This window comes from Lissotriton vulgaris, chromosome 5, assembly GCF_964263255.1.
Source record: "Lissotriton vulgaris chromosome 5, aLisVul1.2, whole genome shotgun sequence".
Classification (NCBI taxonomy): Eukaryota; Metazoa; Chordata; class Amphibia; order Caudata; family Salamandridae; genus Lissotriton; species Lissotriton vulgaris.
The window spans coordinates 738256264-738280759 of record NC_141693.1 but is presented as its reverse complement, the minus strand read 5'-3'; positions in this window follow the sequence as shown (position 1 = coordinate 738280759).

Sequence of the window (24496 nt, the reverse complement as noted above, 5' to 3'; positions counted from 1 at the left end):
CATGAGAACATTATTGTATCAGCAGGCTGTTGTTAATGTTAATGTTAGAAGATTTCTAGAGCACATGGCTGCCAGTAAGCGTCCCAGCGCTGAACAGAAGTACAGGCGGAGTCAAGAGGGGAAGCTTACGGGAACAGTCAGGTCTTTAGAAATTTTCGGAATGCCAGAAGATTAGTTTGTGCGCGGAGATCAGGGGGGAGGGAGTTCCACAATTTGGAGGCGTTGTAAGAGAAACGCCGACCTCCCGATCGTGCCCTCTTGATCCTAGGTGGCAGAGTTAGGTAGGTGTTAGAAGATCGGAGGGATCTGGAGGTGGTGCATGGCGTAACCAGATCTTTAAGGATAGGGGGGGCTTTCCCGTTGAGAATTTTGTGCGTTAGAAAGAGCGCCTTAAACTGCACTCTTTTCAAGATGGGCAGCCAGTGCAGCGCTCTAATAGCCGGCTTGGCCGAGCAACGACTCTTGGTGTTGGTAAGAATCCGTGCGGCTGCATTCTGCACTACCTGGAGTTTAGTTGTTACTTTCCGCGGTGCGCCAAGGTACAGTGCGTTTCCATAATCCAACCTTGACAGAATGAGGCCCTGGATCAGGAGTTTCCTCGATTAAAAAGGGAGCAGCGGTAGAATCTTCCGGGCGGAGCGCAAGAGACCATAACAGGCTCCAGCCGTTTTTCTTGCTTGGGTGTGCATAGTAAGATTTTGGTCCAGCCATAGTCCGAGGCTTTTAATCTCAGATTTGGGGGTTGGAGGCCTGCCCATGCATGGGGGCCAGAGAGAGTCCGGACGAAAGTGGAACTGATTCCCCATCACCAGTATCTCAGTCTTGTCACTATTAAGTTTCAAATGAGATCTGTCCATCCAGCTGGCTATGTCTCTCAGGCAGGAATGCAGGTCGATAGTAGGATTTTCCTGCTAACTAAGAGAGACAACCAGCTGGGTGACATCCGCATACGTCAGAAGTTTGATACCATATGGGGTGACAATCTTTTCCAGAGGGGACATATAAACTTTGAAGAGCGTGGGGCTCAAGGACAAGCCCTGTGGCACTCCACAACGTATAGGGGTCTCTTTAGAGATGTAACTCACCCTCTATCACCTGGAATGAGCGTCAATGAAGAAAGGATTTCAACCAGGACAGGGCGACACCTGTGATTCCAAGGTCTCTAAGCCGCTGGGCCAGGATCTGGTGGTTGATCGTGTCGAAGGCCGCACTTAGGTCCAGGAGGATCACTGCCACTGATCCTCCTGCATCCATGATCTTCCTGGCCTCTTCGATCACTGTCACCATCGCTGTTTCAGTACCCTGGCCAGGGCGAAAGCCTGTCTGTGAAGGTTTAAGTAGTTCGTTCGATTCCAGGTAATTAGACAACTGGGCGTTGATGAATTTTTCTGTCATCTCACTAATACACGGAAGGAGAGAGATAGGCCTAAAATTGGATAGATTGACAGGGTCTAGATTGGGTTTTTTAAGTAGGGCCCTAACCTTCGCCTTCTTCCAGATAGGGGGCACTATTCCATCTGCTAGAGAGGCAATATTAAGTTTACCATTGGCGCAAGAATGGTAGATGCTACCTGCTTTAAGATTTTAACTGGGGCGGGGTCAGACGGTGAGCCACTCTTAAGTGATTGGAGAATGGGGGACAAAGTGTCCTTACTTATGGGAGTGAATGTGTCAAGTCCCCTATTGAGGTTCTGGACCTGCATTAGGGTCATAGATGAGGGGTCCGTGGGGGAAGTTGCTGAAGAATATTTTGAATCTTTTGATCAAAATAAGTGGCCAGCTCATTACAATGGTTGTCCGAGAGGTCATTCAAGCATATGGGCTCTGGTGTTTTTAAAAGTTGTTTTACAATTTGGAAAGTCTCCCTAGACGAGCACGATGCAGCACTAATTTAATCCTGGAAAAAATCTGTTTGGGCATTTTTCAGGGCTTTTTTGTAATTCAGAATAGCCAGTCTATAATCCCTCTTACTATTAGGGTCGAAATCTTTCCGCCACACTCTTTCCGCCCTTTTACAGAGCTTTTTCAGAAGGCGAATCTAATGGGTAAACCATGGAGAGGAAATTTTTTTACGGGATTTCAGGTACTTTTTTTTGGGAGGATCGTGTTGAGAGAGTTTTCGATCCAGGAAGAAAACTCGGCATCCGGTATTAGGGGGTCAGTTTCATGGTTTGGCTTGGAGAGTTCCAGGACCTGCTTCCATTTTTCGGTGTCTAGTTTGGCCCAGGGACGAGCCGGTCTGCCGGGAGGTTGGTTAGGAGGAGATATGGTCAGAATCTCCCACCTAAAGGGGATAAGCAGGTGATCCAACCAAGGCAGAGGGATCGGGACATTTATTTTAAGATCAGCGATGTTACATAAAATAGGATCAAGTAAAGGTCCAAGAGAATGCGTAGGTTGGTCGCTCTGTAGGTGGAGGTGATGAGTAGCCAGGTCTAAAAGCAAATCATTGCTATTATCGAAATGAATATTGAGATCCCCTAAGATTAACAAATTGGGTAAAGTGCTAGTCATAGATGTGGAAAATTCCAAGAGGGAGCTACTAAATTGTCCCAGGGCCCCTGGTGGACGGTAGATGAGGACTCCTGAAAGGGAGTTACATGGGGACAATTGAATGCTAAAGTGTACATTTTCACAGTCCAATAGGGGGCTGTCATGAAATCTACATGAAAATTGGTCCTTGTGAATAATAGCTATCCCTCCTCCCCTTCCCTTCACTCGGTCCAACTGTTGCACAAGATAGCCATGAGGTAGCGCCTGTACAGCATGAGAATCTGAGTCTGGAGCGAGCCATGTTTCAGTAAGAAACAGAATCTCAAATTGCTCCTCTTCTAGTAGCATATGGATTTCTTGAGCGTGTTTGGGGAGGGATATGCAATTTAACAAGGCCATATTAATGATTGTCAGGCGGGCATGACTTGTCATTGCTGGAGTGAGTTTAAATGGGCAATGAGGACAATGGGCACAAGAGCTTGCACCTTTAATGATATGAATGCAAGAAGGCTGGAGGGGCTGGTTTAGTTGAAGCAGGGAGTCTCTGGAGTATGATAGCCTTGATTGAATAGAAAACTCCGGGGTATCTGGCCCTAGGCTCGTCCTGGCGCGGACGGGCGCAGACGGGCTTGCCTTAGGCGCGCCTTCGGTGCGCTGACGGAGCATCCGCTGAGCTTCCGCCAAATGCACATAATTTATAGTAGGGGGAGGGTGCTAGGGGGGCGTGGCCTCGAAGGGGCGTGGCCTTGGTGCACCAGCAGTAAGTGATACCAGCAGTAAGTGTTCAACAAATATTTTTCTCTGTGCAATGCATAGTGCTACAGTGCCACTTTAGTCACTCAGTTCCCGGGCACTTTCTTTAAGTGCCAGTAATTTAAAGGCACGCAGTGAGCAGTCGTCTGCTTCTCCTCTTGGTCCGCAGTCATCTTGTTCAGGGTTCGGTTTCACGGACCTACCCTGCATTGTCCTCTTCAGTCTATTTTTCTGCAGGTGCAGACCATCACCTTTCTTTGAGATTGCATCTTGTACTTCACTCAACAGCATCAGTTGATGTTGCGTCCCTCTGACACTTTATGATGGGCCCCCATGGATCGTAGAAATGGCGTGGTCTGTCCTCTTCTTGACTGCTGTGTTGTGCAGGTTCTCTGGTGACAGATGGTCATCACTTTCTGGTACCATCCTCTCAGGCGTTGGGGCGCTTCCTTGCATCTTCTTCCCTCAATCCATTCATGGCCTTGGTTCACCCTCTGTGGTCCAGTCTACCTAGAACTAAAAGAAACAGCTTTTATTCTTCTCGCAATGACCATGTATCCATAATCGCTTTAGAAGTCTTTTCCACATTGCAGTCAACCTCTTCAGCATAAATGTAGTCACTAAGTGATCTTCTTTTATCGCTATTTATGCCCTGGTGGGTCCTAACCTTGGAGAGATGGCTTTACTGAAGTACTGCGCCCCAGTTGCTGTATTATTCTTCCCTGTTGGATACACCTCCATTAATTTTGAAAACATATTCACCCACACAGCAAATATTTAAATCTATTTACTGAGAAGCACCATGCATCTGCACATTGATCCTCCGTTGTGCAATATCAGAGGGTCCCTGCTCCAGTCTTGTAATGGAACCATTGTCTCTCAATGAGCTGTATTTTTGAAATGCTTTGTTCATTTGCCCCATCTGCACTGGCTGTAACATGCTTTCATGTAATGCTGTGTCAGCAATGGCATCACCTTTGGCTAACTTAGTATTAGCTCCTGTGTAGGCTTCACATTTTATTACCGCTATCCTGGTGTATAATAGTATTGCTTTTAACAAGATCCTTACTAAAGGACCATTTTTAATAAGGAGCCTTGCTTCTGTTATGAATCCATGATACTTCCACAGCTGGCCACAAATAAGAACTGCAAAGCATAATGTGAGTCAGTGTATATGTTAACAGTTTTACCCTTGACTAGTATTCATGCTTTTGTTACAACATACAGCTCATCTTATTGGGTAGATGTTCTAAGTGGCAGAGCTGCACTTCAGCTATTGCTATAGCATACCCTGCTCTGTAATCAGTGTCTAACAGTCTGCTGTAGGAACCATCAGTGTACCACTCATAGTCTGTCTTTACTAATAGTGTCTAATCTTGGCATGGTGCAGTTTTCTACAATCTCAACACCAACCTAGTTAGGGTCTCATCTGTTTCCAGGAAAATGGATCTCATCAGAAAAACCTATTGCAGGAAATACTTTTGACAAATTAACAGGTGGGCGTCTCATTATGACATTCTAATTAGACAACCTGGTGCCATTATAACCTGTGTGCCTTCCAGCAAAAAATGTTGTGTCAATCCAGACAACAACAACAACCATACCAAAGGTGGCACCTAGACAATACAGGTATAGTCAACACAATGCGAGCCGTCCTCTCCACCATCACATCTGCGGAGCCCTAATCACTGAAGAAAGCAAAGTCACATAGTTGTGTCCCGCAGGCCTTTCTTTTCGAGCTATATCAGCACACCATTGGCAGCACCACTTCATTTGCAATGTTATTTTGCTCTGAAACAGAGATGGAAAGGCAGTTTGTAGTCAGGCAGTACCCATGATGGCACAGTACACAATGGCTCTTTCAATTTCTTGAAACAGTTTGCAAGTTCATTAGTCATAGCATCTGCATTCATTGACCCATTGGTGACAGCAGTTAATTATCCCCAGGAAGGACATCATTCCTTTATTTTTGGGCAGGAGCTGAATGCCCTGAAACAATTTAATTCTGTCAGGTGATATGCAGCGTGTTCCTTGGAATATCACAAAACTCAGGTAAGTCACCTCTTTCTTTATGCAGCACTGGAATTTTGACAATGAGGCTTTTTTTTCCTGGAGGTAGTTCAACAGAGCTACAGTGTCTTTTGTTACAGGCTTTCCCGGCCTCAAGTGATGGAGATGTCACAAGGAGGTCATCAGCCCACTGCAAGACGATGCTATCACCTCCCAGGCATAGGTGGCCCAAGTTTCTCTTTACTGCCTGCACATCGACATTGGGACTCACAGTGAATGAAGTGTACTGGGTATCCCAGCATGACGGCAAAGAGTCTTTCACTCTGTAGATGGACTTTAATGCTAAAACCCACTGAGGAGTGAAACATACTCTGCCTCTACAGGTATAAGTAATAATATAGTACTGTTGTCAGGCACAACAGGCTGTAAGGGAACCACAAGTTCATAAGGTTATCACTTTATGGGGACAGCATGTTTTCACCATCCTCTCTTTTTTAAAATTGTATTTATTTTAAATATCACTTTATGGTGAGGGCATTTATCCAAAACCTCTCTGTTCCCTAGATCTAAACCCTTATTTTTAGTTATGTGTACATCCATCCATTTCCTTTTCATATATAATAATCTGCAGTCTAACAGCATCATTAATCATCTCTCAACACATCCACACATGCTCTACAGGGGGTGTGTACAACAGAGAATCCTTACTGAAGCTGCAAGCAGCAAGTGCCCTGTTCTAACCTATTGTTAGGTATTTGTGAGTAAATTCCATGTATTAAAATATATATATATATATATATTCACTGAAAAAACCATAGGTTATAGACCATATATAGTTAGGGATTAGCATTTACAAAACCTTATTTTACTCGCATAAAACCATTGAAATTTCATATATAGTTAGTTGCGCTAACTATATATCGCGCACCCGCAATCCACTGCTGATGATGTCACATATTACATCATTCATGACATGGTCAGTGACATCACTGATGACATCACTGATGACATTATCCAGTGACTGTATGTTTCTGTAAAGTTAAAATATGTCTTACATATTGAAGAATGAGTGGATGTATAAGTGTCTGGATGAAGGATTTAGTAGGTGCATGACTGACTGTATGAGTGAGTGATTAAATGTGTCTCACTGAGTGCATGAGTTAGTGACTAAACTGTCTTAATTTGTGCATCATTATGTCTGTTGTTCTGTAAACTGCTGCATGTGTTGATCAGTAGCTATATGAGTAACTATATGGGTTATTGATTGGTTGCCCAAGTATTTGTATGGGACACTGAGTGTGTGTGTGGGTGGCTGGGAGGTGTATGACTCTGTGCATAGATGTGTGAGCAGTGGATTCACTAGATGTATGGGTTCAAAAGAGCATGTGGAAACAGCTGTATGGGCGGTTGACTGTGTGCATGAGTCTATTGGTGAGTGAATGGATATCTTAGTGCTACATGTCAAAGTAAGTACATATGTAAAACACAGTACATGTGAGAGTTGACATATATAAATAACTGTGCATGAGAGCCAGTGAATGTGTGAGTGGCTGTATGGATCATTGTGAACTTGTATCAGGGATTGTATCAGAGAGTAAATGTGTGTTAGTATATGTTTGAATAAGTAAGGTGTGTATAACTGTATAGTTGAGGAAATGGAGGTGTGATTGATTCTTTGCATGACTGACTAGGTGTGTGAGTAACTCCATGGATGAGTGACAGTCTGTGAGTGTCTGTTTACACTGATTGTATCTAAGGTTATATTAGAGTCTGAAGAGGTTCATCGTATTATCACATGAATGATATCATCAGTGATGTGATCAGTAATATCAAATGAGATGTCATCAGTGATGTCATTTGAGATGTCATCAGTGATGTCATTTGAGATGTCATCAGTGATGTCATCAGTGATGTCATTTGAGATGTCATCAGTGATGTCATCAGTGATTTCACTGACCATATCATGAATGATGTAATATGTGACATCATCAGCAGTGGATTGCGGGTGCGCGATATATAGTTAGCGCAACTAACTATATATGAAATTTCAATGGTTTTATGCGAGTAAAATAAGGTTTTGTAAATGCTAATCCCTAACTATATATGGTCTATAACCTATGGTTTTTTCAGTGAATTTTCAAGGTTTTGTAAATGCAAATTTCTAACTATATATGGTCTATAACCTATGGTTTTTTCTGTGAATTTCATTGGTTTTTTAAAAGCTAACATCTGTAGCTGTAAAATGTATTCTTCTTTAAATCCCAAAATATATTTTAGATGTTTATTGATAATTTTTTTTAAAATATTTTTTTCTTCGCTTCCGGTAAGCGAACCGGGAAGCTTTCCGTTAGCTCATCTTGATGCCGCGACCTAGTCCGCGAACCGGTAAACGTTTCGTTAGCGCAACTGTGACGCGTCGCGGAAGCGCGACGTATCATTGTCGCGTAATGCGTCTTATGACGCGCCGCGTTAGCGCTCCCGGAAGTGTTCCGGACCGCGAACCGGAAGCGATCCGGGACGCGGCGCGCACCGCGTAACGTAAGCGGAACAGGTCATGTGACTTGTTTATCAAACTTTTCATTGGTTCATTTCACTTTTGGTTTCCAAATGATGTATGACTAGGTCATGTGACCTAAAAATAACACTTTTCATTGGTTCAGAACTTTTGCTTTTCCCAAATCATGAAAACCCCTCCTTCTTTCCTCACTCTGACTTTCATCTTGGTGAGAGAAAGACCATTTTCCTGTAGTTCAGCAATGGCTTCTATCCTTGCTTCAGCTGGTGGACCCCCACCACCACCTCCACCTCCTCATGAGAAGAGAGGACCACCATCTCAATTCATCTCCAACAGAGAGGAGGAAGAGGATGACCTAGAGAAAGAGGAGACAGATGAACCACAGTTTATACAGGAGTTGCCCCGTGTTTCCCGACGGAAAACAAGTTTCATATGGCAGTTTTTTTCAATCCCTCGAGGGGAGAAGAAGGTCAATGCGAAGTATGCCACCTGCCTCATTTGCAAATACAGATTATCTAGAGGCACTGAAAAAAAGTATAGTATGGGAAACTATACTATGCATCGCCATATGGCCAGGTGGCATCCACTAAACTACAGCCGGGCAGAGTTGCGTGACCTGCAAGATAATCCCCAACAACTCCTGTGGCCAGGTCAACGTCAAATATCTCTTTGACAGGAAGAGAGGCACAGGAAACCGTGCCAAACATACAGCAAAACTTCAAACACATGAAGTTTACCTGCATATATTGTGGTGCTCTGCTCTCATGTGGGAACATGAGCGTGAAATTAATCAACATTGCGTACGAAAACCACAATTGGCCTAACCCACCCAAACAGTATTTTTTTTTTGCTCCTGTTGAGCCCTTTTCAATGCCTGTTTTTTGTTGTTTCCCCTCCATGAAAAACACAAAAAAAACATAAAACTGTTCTAAAAATACAAAAAAAACAAAAAATGTTCAGAAAAAATAAATAAATAAATAAAACAACAAAAACATAAAAAAAAAGTTCTTTTCAGAACTACCTCCCCTTTCAAATAAAATTGCTAGAATGTTTAGCACTCTGGCAAGCTCTATTTCTTTTGGTTCGCTTTCCGGTTCGCTGCCCGGTTCGCGAACTTGAAGCGAACCAAAAAAATATTTTTTTTAAAAAAAGAAGAGTTAGTATAAGGGAAGTAAACAGAGAGTAATGTTAAAAGAAAGCCAGCTATAGGGAGTAAACCAGAGATACTGTTTAATAGATCTATTTATTAATTCAGGATGATGATAAGGTGTGATCTCTCCTGAGGTTTGTTTAAGGTGAGACCTACTCAGGGTTACAGATCAATTTTACACTTGTTGAAGAATACAGAGCAGATAATGCATGTGAAGGCCTACCAATGAAGTAAGTCATGTCCTCTTATTACATCATTCATGACATGGTCAGTGACATCATCAGCAGTGCATTGCGGGTAAAAAGAGTAGAAAACATTTACCTTATAATTCTTGTTAACTTTTTAAAATATTTTTCATACTTTCAATCTGTAAAAGAGAGAACAAACATTTCCAAAAATATTAAAACATGTATTTAAAAATTAGAAAAGAAAAGGGAAAAGGTTCAAGAAGAAACAGTTTTTCAACAACTTTGACATTTACAGAAGCCTCTGCTTCTCTACGTCCCCTACACAATCCTAAAGATATATATTTTAAACAAACAGTATCTTCATGCTGATGAACTGAGGCCTATTTTGGAACATGGTGCTTCTTTTGCACTGCTGATGTCTCACAATAGTGATGCAATAGCAGCGCAAAAAAGATGTAAAGCCATCATAAAATTGTGTCTAACATTTTAAATGATTGTTTCAGGATGCAAATAAGATGTGTGCTTTCAAGAGCTTTCTTTGAGGTGAGGCCTATTCCTTTTTTTAAAAAAAAACAGTACCCAGAAGTACAGCACTGTAAGCATTAAAATTGACACTTACAGAAGACTCAGTTTCTCCATATCTACCTCACATTTCTAAATGTATATCATAAGTACAAAAAGCAGAACATTAATTATACATGTTAAATGGTTTATTTTTGCTGTTCTCAGAATGTATCAAATTTCACTTAAATCAGTGACTTGAAGGTATTCATCATGTAACAGCGGGGAAAAAAAAACACAATCAAAATGATTGTGTTTAAAAAACCCATACAACCTAAGAAATCTGAATTCAAAACTCCTTAAAATTAACTTACTTTCAATGACGTCGAAGGATGTCCTATGAACAGCGTCCACTCTGTTGTGCTATAAATATTTTCAGCCCGCCACTTTCTGAAAGAAAACCTCCATCGTTTTGAAAAATATGTTACATACAAGAAAAGACTTCTCACATTCTACCACATGTTTCCACTAGGCCAAATCATGTTGCAGCGATTCACAACTCTTGTAATTCTTCCAATCAAATCCCGTCATTTTCTATTTTCGCAACTTTCAAAAAGAAAACATTTAAGATTATTTTCACAATCCTGGACTACTAATATCTTACCCTTCTTTGTCACTCATGTTCTCCTTTTCCTATGACACTGATACTGCTTACTATGAAGCAGACTTACTTGCATCAGGTTTATATAGTTGGATTTTTAAATTGACATTATAATTAAAAGTTTTGGACCAATAATCTAGACAGCATTGCAGACTTACATTCCCTCTACTTGATGAACCTTTTGCAATTCCTCACAGGAAATCCCGAGATTCTTTCTTTAAAATTTTGGTTTTAAAAACACCAGGTAAGAATTTTTAAGGTCAAACGGCAAATTTATTTTGAAAGTTACAACGGAATCATTGCAGAATGACCAGCCGTTTCGAGACTTTAAATAAGCTGTATAATGTCCTGATGTTGTTGAAGGACCATCGTGATAGATAATTGCTACAGTTACAAAAGTCCTTCCTGATATTGACAGCTGAGAAGCCACAACATTTTTTTTTAAAGTTGACAATTTTGATCCATCAGGCCTACATCGTTGGATCATTAAAATGACATACTGGCCATATCTACGTATAAATAATGTGGACATCGTTTCAGATTTACATTGGCTACACTCTATGTTGTGATCCGCTGCATTTACTAGCTTATTAAAGGAGACTGATTTACTGTCTGGCAAAGTTAAATATATAAATCTTTCTGAGTCTACACTAGTAGTACTTGATACCATACAGTTCTCGCAGTCATGCTGCCATTGATAAGAAAGCCCAAACAGGTGATCTACATCTACACCCTCATCTTGCAATACATCAAGCATATACATTAAAAACTCCTGACAATCTTGCTGATTATTTTCAGAGAAGTCTGTTTGACCTGAACATTCATCTGACAGATAACGAACTTCAGACACACTTTCTACTTTTGTTCGATCAGTGCTACATTTCTCGAAAACAGAATTCAACAAACAGCATAAAATTTGTTCTGAATTCAACAGAATCTGTTCTTTTAAACTCTCTAGTGAAAAGACAACATTAACCACTACATTTGCATAGCAGTTGACACCAGAACTGTTTTCAAATTGAAAACCGACAACATCTTCAACAGAATCCACTTTCTTTCTGCTAACAATTTTCGGTTCTTGACTTTTGGTCTTTTTGCTACAACCTCCCTACTATTACTGATATTTCTACGTTTCCGGCCTACCACACGTTTCTCAAACAAAGGATATTGAGGCAAATGTGGCGCATACTCTCTTCTTAACCTATTGTATTCCTTAACACAATCTAGATCCGCACAAATGTTTGTGACATCACAGTCAATCAAGTACAATCCCGATAAAGTTCTAACTCGTGACAATGCCACATATGCCATACCCTCCTTGAACACAGAACTGCCAATATTCACCAATGCACTATCTACACTTAAACCTTGCGATTTATGGATTGTCACCGCATATGCCAAGCAAACAGGAAACTGTTTACGGCGAACATATAAGTCTTTAACAAGCAAAAACCTAGCAGAACAACGACCAATTAGCTGTACTTCCTCAATGCCATCAAATTTAATTTTTAAAAATTCTATTCCATCTCTATTTCTGTATTTCTCAAAATCAACAACATTACCCATTGATCCATTTACCAGACCTCTTTCAACATGTAAATTCCTTCTCAAAATGATTCGGCAATTTAAACACACATTCAAAGTCTTTTCAAAACCCGCTGTTTTAGATATAGTCTTCTCTAATGAATCCAATTTTGATTTCAAATTCTCTGACAAAATAATTGTTGATCCCATATGCTCTATTTTGTCAATAGCTTCAAGTTTCACAATCTCTTGCTTTTCTAAATTCAACATTTTGTTGTTGAAGATGGCACATTCTGCAAGAGTTGGCATCAAACATATTCCGGATTTCTTCTCAGTAATTTTCTGAGAAATATTCTCAGGCACAATCTCTTGTTCGGGATATAAATTTGAAAGTAATCGTGCATTTAAAGCTTCTTTTCCATGCTCGGTCACTTTTCCAATTCTAATATCTTGTAGAATATTCTTGTAATCTTCATCCTTCGCCTGACGCATATTTTCATGCAGTTCAGCATAATTGAAGTTTAACCATATATTGACGTTGCCAATGCTCCCTAGGCACTTCCTGGTATCTTCATGCGTGAGTATTTTGAACACAGGTTGACCTTTTACTGGTGTCAGCTGCAGAAGATCTCCGAAAACAATGATGTGTTTGCCACCAAATAACACATCATATTCAGTTTTAAGTACTTCTTGCATTCTCAAATGCACAAAGGCAAGCATGACATTGGAAACCATGCTTACTTCGTCAATGATAAGTAGTTTCATTTTCCTCAAGACTCTTGAAACTTCACAGCAAGCATCCCCAGATAACTTGTGGTATTGTAATTTGTTGTCATGCTCCACTGGCAGCATCAGTAGACGATGCAAAGTAATACCTTTAATGTTATGTGCTGCCAGTCCAGTAGGAGCGGTGACAACACAAGACAGCGATGACTCAGTCCTTTCCTGCAAATAACAAGAAATTGCTTTAATGAGGAAACTTTTTCCAGTTCCCGCTTCTCCACTCACGTACAGTCGGACAGGCTTCAACGATGTACATGAGCACTCTTTCTTCTCATGACTTAATCCATGTTCAATTTGCTTGGTAACTTCATCATATATTTTCCTCTGCTCAACGTTGAGTTGTTTTTCCAAGTCTTCTAAGTTAACTGAATCCTCCTGAGCATGTGCCATGGCTCTTTCCACTTCATTCATAGCAGTGGCAGCTTCATTTTCGATAATAGGTCCTCCAAGTGGATCTTGACTCAATGAAACAGAACTCTGACTGTCCTGAGAACTGTCTCTGGCAATCTCGGCTGCAATCGTTGCTTCATGCTCAATTTCCAAAGTTAGCATTTCTTGATATTTGGGAAAAGCAGGACATTCTATGGTCTCCTTAGCAGCAGTGAAAGAGTCTTCATAACAGAGGAAATCTCCAAACAGTTCCTCTTCTGCACGCCAAGGCTTGAAAAGTTGCAAAAGTGCTAAATAGAAAAACTCCTTTTTTTCTGGAGATTCGCCACTCAATTTTCGATGGTTTACTAATTGGCATTTTCTTTGCTTGACCAGGCATCCCTCACTTCCAATTACAGCATACACTCCTTTCCTAATATCTTCTTTGATGTTCCTCTTGAATATATAATTTTGTAGAACCTCATATAGACAAACATTCTCAAGGTGACTGCTTCGATTTGGATAATATGTATCCAACAATGTTGGTCTTCAAAATGTCGGTACTGTTTGGTTCCTTTTCTGCCAAATACTCAATTTCCCGGACAGGTTTTAGAACTCGATTTCGCGTTGCAGCAAGACCAAGACTCGCCCAAACGATACTCCTGGATTTGGCATAGAGACTTGCTGAAGACAATCGATCAGAACATTCGTAAGCTCCGATTTCTCGATGCGACAACATCTTCAGACTGAAACTGTACAACTTCTTGCTGAGGCTCTTTTCATGGGAAATGTCCTCCCACATATCCTTCAGTTCTGTCTTTTCTTTTTTGGTGATGTAAGATGTCAAATACCGAGCCACAGCCATACAGTTGTCAGCCACAAACTGTATACCCATGTTAGCATTCCACATGGACAAAATCACTGGGTTGTAGTCGTTGATGTACTTGGACTCTTCGTTCCTTTTCAAATTGTATGTATTTTTGGGTGATTTCCTCATCACATTATGTCGCAGTGAAGACATCAAACTGTTCACTCTTCCTTTAGAAATCACCGGTCGTGGAAAGTTGAAACGACATTTGGTGTAGAACTTGTCCTTGTTTCTGAATTTACGACGACAGTACTTTCCACAACGATGGCTTTGGAAACGTAGAACTTGTTCTCTTAGGCTTTTCTTCTCCGTTGCGTTTGGAACAGCACACGTAGAATACTGTTCTATGAAATTCATCACTAAGTCATCCGGATCTGTTCCAAATTTAGGTGCATCCTTGATCCACAACAACATATGTATATGAGGAGCACCTCTTGCTTGGTACTCCTTTCTCCAGAAGAAATCCAACACCTCTCCAAGAGGTGGATTCTTCTTATTTGTGATGAAAGACATCATAGCTTCAAATCTATGATTGAAGTACCTGCATACATTCACTGGATCCAAAGAACACAGTTCTCCAGGTGTCTTGAATTCAATGTTTTCAATATTTCCATTTGCCTCTCGTAGAAATTCAAGTAAGTCTTCCCAGCCATACTCGGCACAGCTCAGAGTGAGGAACCATGTCGGAGTTCCTAAGTTCCTCAGCATACATTTTAAATCACCATGACGACGGTACCAGTACTCATTAGTACCACGCTGACACGCCATGAGATTAATTAAGTGAGAATCCAAAATACTGTCTTGGACATTGACTTTATGCATAAAATCACTTGCCGAGATGTTTCGCATCTGTATACCACTTTTTAAGATGTGGTTCACTGCATATGACAGTCCAGACAGATCGCTTTCAAACAGGAGATGAAACAAATAGGGAATGCATTGACGAAACCTAGGATCTTCTGCATACAATCGTAAAGTCCGGTATTCAGATGCAGGAATTTGATGAGGTCGCTCATCATATCTTCCTCCTCGACCTGTGGGAAATAGCTGTGGGAAACACCGAGCTTCCAAACTTTCCTCCCAAACACTAATGGGACTCCCTTTGGCTTGTTTCATTTGAAACAACTCAATAGCATTCCCCATGACTTCCTTGGAATGCAAAGGATGAACACTATAATGTTCATATATTTCTTCACTTTTAGAGGCCTCTACTTTCTCAATTTGGCCAGCACACAAATCGCTATCCTCTTCATCACTTACTTCCTCTTCTGCAACTTATACATTCTTATAGTACTTATTATTTTTCTTCAAATACAATGTTGCCTTTTTGACTTTCCTAACATCCACTAAATCTTGCCATATTTTCTTATTCTTTGTCGCAACCCCATTAACCAAGATAACCAGAGGTTCCTCTTCCACTTTTTCTACTCCAATTGTGTTAATGTTTTTGTTCAAATCTAGAGGCAAATAAACAACTCTTCCCTTTAATCCTCTCTGTAAATCTGCTGGAGGCAACTTCCCTGTCTTTGGCTCCATTCTTACAATAGCCTGAAAGGGATGGATACTTTGAATCAAAATAGATTCATAAGTATTTAAATCCTTCAATTCAGAAGGAATCTCAACCAATTCCAGATTATTATGAACTGCCCTAGCAGGCATCTGGTTTTGGTTTAATTTATTACAACAATAAGTACACACACGTTGATCCGATCCCAAATCAAAATAATTTTCTACCATCAAGTATGTGGCAAAATCCTTCCATTCACTATTATTTTCCCTTTCACTTTTTGCATATAAATCCACTAACTTAGTCTGATTCTTATAATAAGTGCGTCGACAACATACACAAGTGAAATTAGGCCTCTCACTTGATTTCATCTGAAACGTGGCAATTCCCTTCTGAAAATTATCTGTACTGGAAACCTGTACATTATCTTCAACATTACCCTCTACTTCTGGGTCAATTTGAACATTCTCATCTTTACTACCAAAGTAACAAAACTCAATTTCTTCACAAATATTCTTCACATCTATTTCAGAACCATGCAAAAGAGCAGCCCATAATTGTTTAAGCATAATTGCTGGACTCTTAGCATAATACAACATTCTCACTAATTTTCTCACTTTATTATGATGCACTGCTAGCATCCTGAAATGATGAAAAACACTCTGGCATACTCTCCTGGAAAGACAAGCCAGTGAATGACCACGCAAACCTGTCATTTGTCTCACTCTGCAAGGATCTAAATCTAGCAACAACTTCATTTTCTGCTTCAAACTTTTCTTATTAAATGTCCGTATAAAATCACAAAGCAAATTGATAGAAACCTGTCGCACACTGCAAATAGAACTACACTTCCAAATGTACACAGGACCCTTAGGACGTCTTCCTAAAACCTCATCACTTAGCGCCTCTTCTGTCTCTGTTGTCACAAGTTTTTCTTTTTCAACTGGACAACCATCCTTCACTTCATAAGCTCGACCACTGGTGTCAACTGCAAACACCAAATCATTATCCTGAAAATAACTCTCCTCATTAAAAAATGCCTCACAACTTGAACTATGCATCCATTCTCCGGAAAAAAACTTCACAAAAGTTACTACGATTTACTACTCTCTTCCATCTACTTTTTGTTTTGAAATCGGAAATTACCTTGCTTAGTTTCCTAATTCTATTGATTACCAAAATAAACAACTTTCGCTTAATTTCAAAAGCATGATCAATAATTTTCTCTACATTTTTCTTCTTCTTATAAAATGCCACTTTCTGTTGGCCTTTCTTAATATTTTTTAATAAATTAACTATTATCCTGTTACGGAACATTCGTTTTCGAATGTCCCTAAACTGTTGTTTCCCTCTACTATCATGCACAGAGTTATCTCTTCCTCTACCAGTAACATTTTTGATGGGTCTTTCCTTTCCATTTAAATTGCTTTTCTTTTTCTGAACTGAAACATTGTTTGGATAAATACTTTTTTTACTAAAAATATTTCTTAAGAATGATTTTGTGCTCTTACCCGGAGCTTTCTTGGTGTTTTGAAAAGTATTTGGGGAAGAGGACTGCTGCAATAAAAGATCATCCTGCTGTCTTTGACGTTTTCTAGCCTTTCTAATTCGATTTTTCGTTGGCATTTTTCAAATTAAGAAAAGATCTGCAGTTGAATCTGTGGAAAAATATAATAAAAAATGTTATTAACCACTATTACCAAACAGTAAATGAATAACAGTCATCAAAAACTTAATGCCCTACTTATTATTTAACATAGCAAATCTTTTGCACCAGCACTGCATCACAAAAATGACACACAGTGGTACAAAACAGGCATACAACAATCATAAATCTCTCCCTAATATTTTAAATGATTAATTCAGGATGACGATAAGGTGTGGCCTATCTAAAGGTTTGTTTAGGCCCAGATCTTTGGACTGGGGTGAATGTGTGTCATTGATCCACATTCGGTCCATCACCTGTTTTGTTTGTTTGAGGTGAGGCCAACACATGGTTGCAGATAAGATTTTCACTGAAGAAAACAAAGGAGATAATACATGTGAAGGCCTACCAATGAAGTAAGTCATTATTTGAAATCAATTACATTTCTGGATATGTACTGCTAGAGCTTCATAGGTTGTTTTGGGTAATATTTATAAGGCATATGAGTGTCTATGATGTTAATTTTCCTTTTTAAATGGAAAGCGTTCTTCATGGTGCAAGTTTCTTGTAAATACGCTCCCACTTGCGCTTGGCAAATTTAGATTTTGATTATGGGAGTTACATAGCCATGTTAATAATGTCCAAACAATGGTGCTAGGGCATTCCAAAAAACGCTTTCATGTGTCTCAAGGACATTTTCAGTCATTTCCTCTTGAATGCAGGTATACAATTGATTTATATGCTGTGTTTAAAAACGATTTTTTGAAATCAATTACATTTCTGGATATGTACTGCTAGAGCTTCATAGGTTGTTTTGGGTCATATTTATAAGGCATATGAGTGTCTATGATGTTATTTTTCCTTTTTAAATGGAAAGCGTTCTTCATGGTGCAAGTTTCTTGTAAATACGCTCCCACTTGCGTTTGGCAAATTTAGATTTTGATTATGGGAGTTACATAGCCATGTTAATAATGTCCAAACAATGGTGTTAGGGCATTCCAAAAAACGCTTTCATGTGTCTCAAGGACATTTTCAGTCATTTCCTCTTGAATGCAGGTATACAATTGATTTATATGCTGTGTTTAAAAACGATTATTTGAAATCAATTACATTTCTGGATATGTACTGCTAGAGCTTCATAGGTTGTTTTGGGTCATATTTATAAGGCATTTGAGTGTCTATTATGTTATTTTACCCTTTTTAAATGGAAAGCGTACCTCATGGGGCAAGTTTCTTGTAAATACGCTCCCACCTGCGGTTGGCAAATTTAGATTTTGATTATGCCCTTACACCATTTTTGGGACATTATTAACATGCCTATGTAACTCCCATAATCAAAATCTAAATTTGCCAACCGCAAGTGGGAGCGTATTTACAAGAAACTTGCCCCATGAGGTACGCTTTCCATTTAAAAAGGGTAAAATAACATAATAGACACTCAAATGCCTTATAAATATGACCCAAAACAACCTATGAAGCTCTAGCAGGACATATCCAGAAATGTAATTGATTTCAAAAAATCGTTTTTAAACACAGCATATAAATCAATTGTATACCTGCATTCAAGAGGAAATGACTGAAAATGTCCTTGAGACACATGAAAGCGTTTTCTGGAATGCCCTAGCACCATTTTTTGGACATTATTAACATGGCTATGTAACTCCCATAATCAAAATCTAAATTTGCCAAGCACAGGTGGGAGCGTATTTACAAGAAACTTGCACCATGAAGAACGCTTTTCATTTAAAAAGGAAAAATAACATCATAGACACTCATATGCCTTATAAATATGACCCAAAACAACCTATGAAGCTCTAGCAGTACATATCCAGAAATGTAATTGATTTCAAAAAATCGTTTTTAAACACAGCATATAAATCAATTGTATACCTGCATTCAAGAGGAAATGACTGAAAATGTCCTTGAGACACATGAAAGCGTTTTCTGGAATGCCCTAGCACCATTTTTTGGACATTATTAACATGGCTTTGTAACTCCCATAATCAAAATCTAAATTTGCCAAGCACAGGTGGGAGCGTATTTACAAGACACTTGCCCCATGAGGAATGCTTTCCATTTAAAAAGGAAAAAATAACATCAAAGACACTCAAATGCCTTATAAATATGACCCAAAACAACCTATGAAGCTCTAGCAGTACATATCCAGAAATGTAATTGATTTCAAAAATCGTTTTAAAAAACAACATATCTGTTTCAGCTTACATAAGAGACCATGGAATGGGCTCCATGTACAACAATAACTTGTGTTACTGCATGCCAGAATGCTACACCGAATATGCAATTACAATTTCTCAAAGAAACTAAATCTATTTGTATATCACTAGAGACAAAGCCACATTTTAAAAACACAGCTTTCTTCATCATTTTCTCCTAAATCATACTATTCTCTATCTAAATTAAATAAATCTTTTCTCACCTTAGCAAATACTTTTTGAGTTTTGAAAACAGTCTCAGAAATACACCAAATTGTCTTCAGCAGAAGAAAAAGGATGCACTCCAGAGGCTGCAGCTATTGAAAGCACAGAAATACAGATATTCATTTCACATATCTCTCATATTAGCCAATCATAACTCTTCCCTCACTTTTTTCAAATCAAAACCCTTCCCCCCTCTGCCCTCTCTGCCTTTTTTCCATAGCAACCACCTCCTGGAAGACCTCTCATGTTTGCAAATTCACACAACAATGTTTCAATTGAACTCTGAACTCTCAGTGCACCTGCGTATCCAGTGCAATCTTTCATTAAATGTTTCTTCCTTGACCATTCAAATTACATCTTTCAAAGAACACATCCATGCACCCTAACTTTCTGTTTTCAGAAATGGAAATGCACCAATCACTGCTAATGAATCATTAGCATTGGAAATCCACAGTTTTTTTTCTTTCCAAACTCCTACTGTTTCAACTGCCCTTTCATTACCACACTTCATCTGACTGCAGCACAACCTTCTCCCACCATGTTTAATGTCTGGATTGTTGGACATAGTTACATCCACTGGGCTCAAAGGTATGCTGAGAACAGAAATTTACCTTACCTCAATTTACAAGATGTGGAAATTAAGTGGTTGGGCCAAAGAGGATTAAAATGTCACCAATTGATACCATTGGTGAAAACCTTTATGCATTTGCCAAAACCTGACCTGTTAATTGTGCACTGTGGAGGTAATGATTTGGGCACTTTGACTGGGGTAGGTCTGGAAATGCTTTTAAAGGACACCTTTGAGCAATTAATGGCACTTTTTCCTCAAACTGCCTTGGTATATTCCAATATATGCCAAAAACAGAAATGGAGGTGGTCCAAACAATTTTGTCCACAAATTGAGAAAGCGAGGAAGCATGTAAACAAATCTGTTTCAGCTTTCATGAGAGACCATGGAATGGGCTCCTTGTACAACAATAACTTGCGTTACTACATGCAAGATATCTACAGAGGAGATGGAGTTCACTTCTCAGATGAGGGCAACAGAATTTTCATTCTGAATTTAAGACTGTGCATTGGTACCTACTTATAAGTACCTAAATGTACCATAAACCCAAAAGCTCTTCTCAGAGCTACCCTTCATCTGATCACTCACAATTATTATTTTTTTCTAACTTTTTTCACTAATTTTCCACAAAATACGCTCCCCGGGGCGCTACCCGGTTCGCGAACCGAAAGCTAACCTCGCGGAATTTTTTTTAAAAATGTTTTTTTTCCGCACATATAAGCCTCCTCAGCCACCCTCAGAAAACCTAGGGGGTCAAGATAAGTCTACCATGACCCCTTCTACCCATTCTAAACATTATTTGCCCTCCATCTTGTATCTTAATGCGACCGAAACACAAAATGGTGGACTCCCGTGACGCTTAAGGTTCGCGAACCGAGCCGCTTTCCGGGAAGCGGTCCTAAAAAAAGGTGGGAAAGTAATTTACAGAAAAACGACTAGAGATAACAATCCCTTTCATTTTCACAAATTTGATTGAAATTTCATTTAGCCATTTAGCCTGTAGACCTCTCTAAGTACCGTGAGGTAAATTACTTCACAAAGAAAGAATAATATTCAAAACTCTCTGCTACACACATCGCATTGCCCAAAACAAAGGCCCTAGCTATCTAAGAGGCCTCTTGACCATCCACAGGCCAATCAAAAATCTTAGATCAGCGGGCACGATGCTGTTTAAAATCCCTCGCATCACCAAAGCCAAGATGGGAGGAAAATCCTTCCGCTATTTAGCCACTAAGCTTTGGAATGCCCTGCCAATTCAGCTACGTATGGAGCCATCTGAAACAAGGTTCAGAGCCAGACTCAAAACTCACCTATTTCCCAAAAACTAATCCCCGTTTGCCTGATCTCTTCCTTTAGGTGGTTTTTGCATTTGCAGTCAGCGCGGGGACACACAGTTTTGTGCAGCCAGGCGCTTAATAAATGCTTATTATTATTATTATTATTAAAACACATCTGAAGTGTTGGAATTGACAACCAATGAAAATGTTACTTTCATTTTCAACTTTTATTACCTGACATTTGATTGGTTATATACCTGAATATATATAAAGGAAGAGAAGGAAACACAGCCATTTTGACTGCTACTTCGTGAAGTGCACAACAAAAAATCAACTGATAACTTCAACTTATATTTAAAAGGTAAGATATTATTTATAAAACTTAAGTATGTTCTGTACTGAAACCTAATTAGAAAAACATTTTCTGAGAATTATATTCTATCACTCTGTAATACTTATAGAAAAAAATAGACTACTCTGTTTTAGTTATGGCAGAGCCATTCCAAGAATTTGCAAGACCATAGGCTAAAAAGGAACGTGCAGGAAGCCCCCTCCAATTTACATAAGTGGCCCCTTGCAAGGAGACCATTCACAGGCACTGAGGGGGCCCCATTGTCCAGCATTTTGACGCACCCATAGTTTTAACTTTAAATCCACACGCATATCTCACACCTTCATAGGTGTGAGAATTGATTGTGGTCTAAAAGTTAAAACTGTGGGGGCGCAAAAATGCTGGACAATGGGCCCCCTCAGTGCCTGTGAATGGTCTCCTTGCAATTGAGGGAGCGTCTCCTTCTCCCTCCCCTATACCTCCTGACACCATCCATGGGAGGCCCAAGGAGGGGGCCCCCTGCAATAGACCTTAATTGCAGGCGACACCTTTCTTTGTGAAAAAAACACTATATAAATAACCAAACTGCCAATCTGTACTGAAACCCAACAATGCCCTTTCTGTACTGATATATTTTTTTAAAATTCATTTTTCAGAATTGAAAATGGAAGAACAACAAAACAACATGAAAACTGAAACAGAAGAAAAAATTGAGACACAAGATTACATGGATTCTACGACGACACAATAAATAATGAACTTGTGCAATGCGTAGATGCAGTAGATTTTCTACTAAAAAATGAAGAAAAAAATGATCACGATTTTTTAGATTTTCTTTTAAATTTTGAAAAACAAAATGAAAAATAAATTTTAATTTCTTAATTCAAAAATTGTTTGACACATTATTTATTTTTATATGTTTATTGAATGTTAAAAGTTTAATGAATTATGACACACAATCAAAATTTAAAAAAAAATACTTTTAAAATAAAGAAAACAAAAAAAAAAAAAAAAACAACAAACAATTAACATACAGTATTAGAAAAGTCTATCATTCTTTTATCCTTATAGTACGCTGCCCAGAACGCTTTCCGGTTCGCGAACCTGGCGCTCACCGCGCAAAAAAAAAAATATATTTTTTTTTTGACTCTCCTGGGCCCTTTTAAAACCTCCACATAAAACCTAGGGGGTCAACGAGGATCTACTATGCCCCCTTATGGTAATTTCCTCCTTTGTTTTGGCCTCCTCTTGTCTCTCGATCCTACCGAGAGACAAGATGGCGGCCGCTCCGGACTGTTTAGAATGTTGACAGACACCGGAGAGCCAATCAGCTTCGCGTCGCAAAGTTCCGATACGCGAAAAGTTCGCGAACCGGAGCGCTGCCCGGAGCGCTGTTACAGATATATATCTTGGTTTAAACATTAATTTATCAAAATCCACTGAAGCACATATATTGAGACCTAGCAAAGGCACATCGGGCTAACAGTCCCTACAATTTTCCCAAGTTTCGTGGAAATCCATTCAGTCGTTCGGGCTAAAAGTGAGGCCAACCGCCCTATGGAAATCAACATGGGAAAAACGCGTTTTGGGACCCCCCTTTTATCTCAGCCCCCCCTTGCCGAAACCCCCCCAAATTTCCAGGAGCTGCTCAGAAACAAAATGTGCCATTTTCCAGAAAATTTCAGCCAATTCCGTCCACAAATCCCATAGGGAAAAAATCCTAACTATATATACCTACTGGCGACCGCCAGTAGGTAATATATATATATATATATATATATATATATATATATATATATATATATATATATATATATATATATATATATATATATATATGTATTACCTACTGGCGTCTCGCCAGTAGGTATATATAGTTAGGATTATTTGTCTATGGAACTTTTGAAAATTCTATGTCTAATAACTTTGGCGTTTGTGGACGGAATCGGCTGAAATTTTCAGGAAAATGGCACATTTTGTTTCTGAGCAGCCCCTGAAAATTTGGGGGGGTTTCGTCAAGGGGGGGGCCGAGAAAAAAGGGGGGTCCCAAAACGCCCAAAACGCGTTTTTCCCATGTTAATTTCCATAGGGCCTTTGGCCTCACTTTTAGCTCGAACGGCTGAATGGATTTGCACGAAACTTGGCAAAATTGTAGGGACTGTTAGCCCGATGTGCCTTTGCTAGGTCTCAATATATGTGCTCCAGTGGATTTTGAGAAATTAACGTTCAAAACAAGATATATATCTGTAACAGCGCTCCGGGCTGCGCTCCGGTCCGCTTACTTTTCGCGAAACGGAACTTTGCGCGCAGAAAGCTGATTGGCTCTCCGGTGTCTGTCAACATTCTAAACAGTCCGGAGCGGCCGCCATCTTATCTCTCGGTAGGATCGAGAGAGAAGAAGAGGTGAAAAACGAAGGGGGAATTTAATGAAAGGGGGCAAGGTATACCTCTCTTGACCCTCTAGGAATGATGTTGGGGTTATTAAAGGGTCCCGTGGGGAAAATAAAAAAAAAATATATTTTTCACGGTAGAAGCGCTTCCCGGGCCGCGAACTGGGCCGCAAACTGGTAGCGAAACGGGAATTTGCCATTTTGTGTTTTGTTTTAATTAAATTACTAGGTATAAGGGGGTGCGGGAGACGTATCCTGACCCCTTATGTTTTCTGAGGGTGGCTGAGGAGGCTCATATATGTTGATACATGTCTTCCAGCGGCTGTGCGTGAGCTTTTTTTTTTTTTTTTGCTGCGTGACGTCTGTTAACGTTCGATTCGATGGAAATCAGGAAGTGTTGACCACCATTTTGTCACTGCGAGTAAATATTTTGTTATAAATGAATCCTTATTGTTAAACATTGTCTGCGCCATTTTGCCTTTTTGTCCAATGCCACAATTTTGTCGTGCACGGCAGCCATTTTAG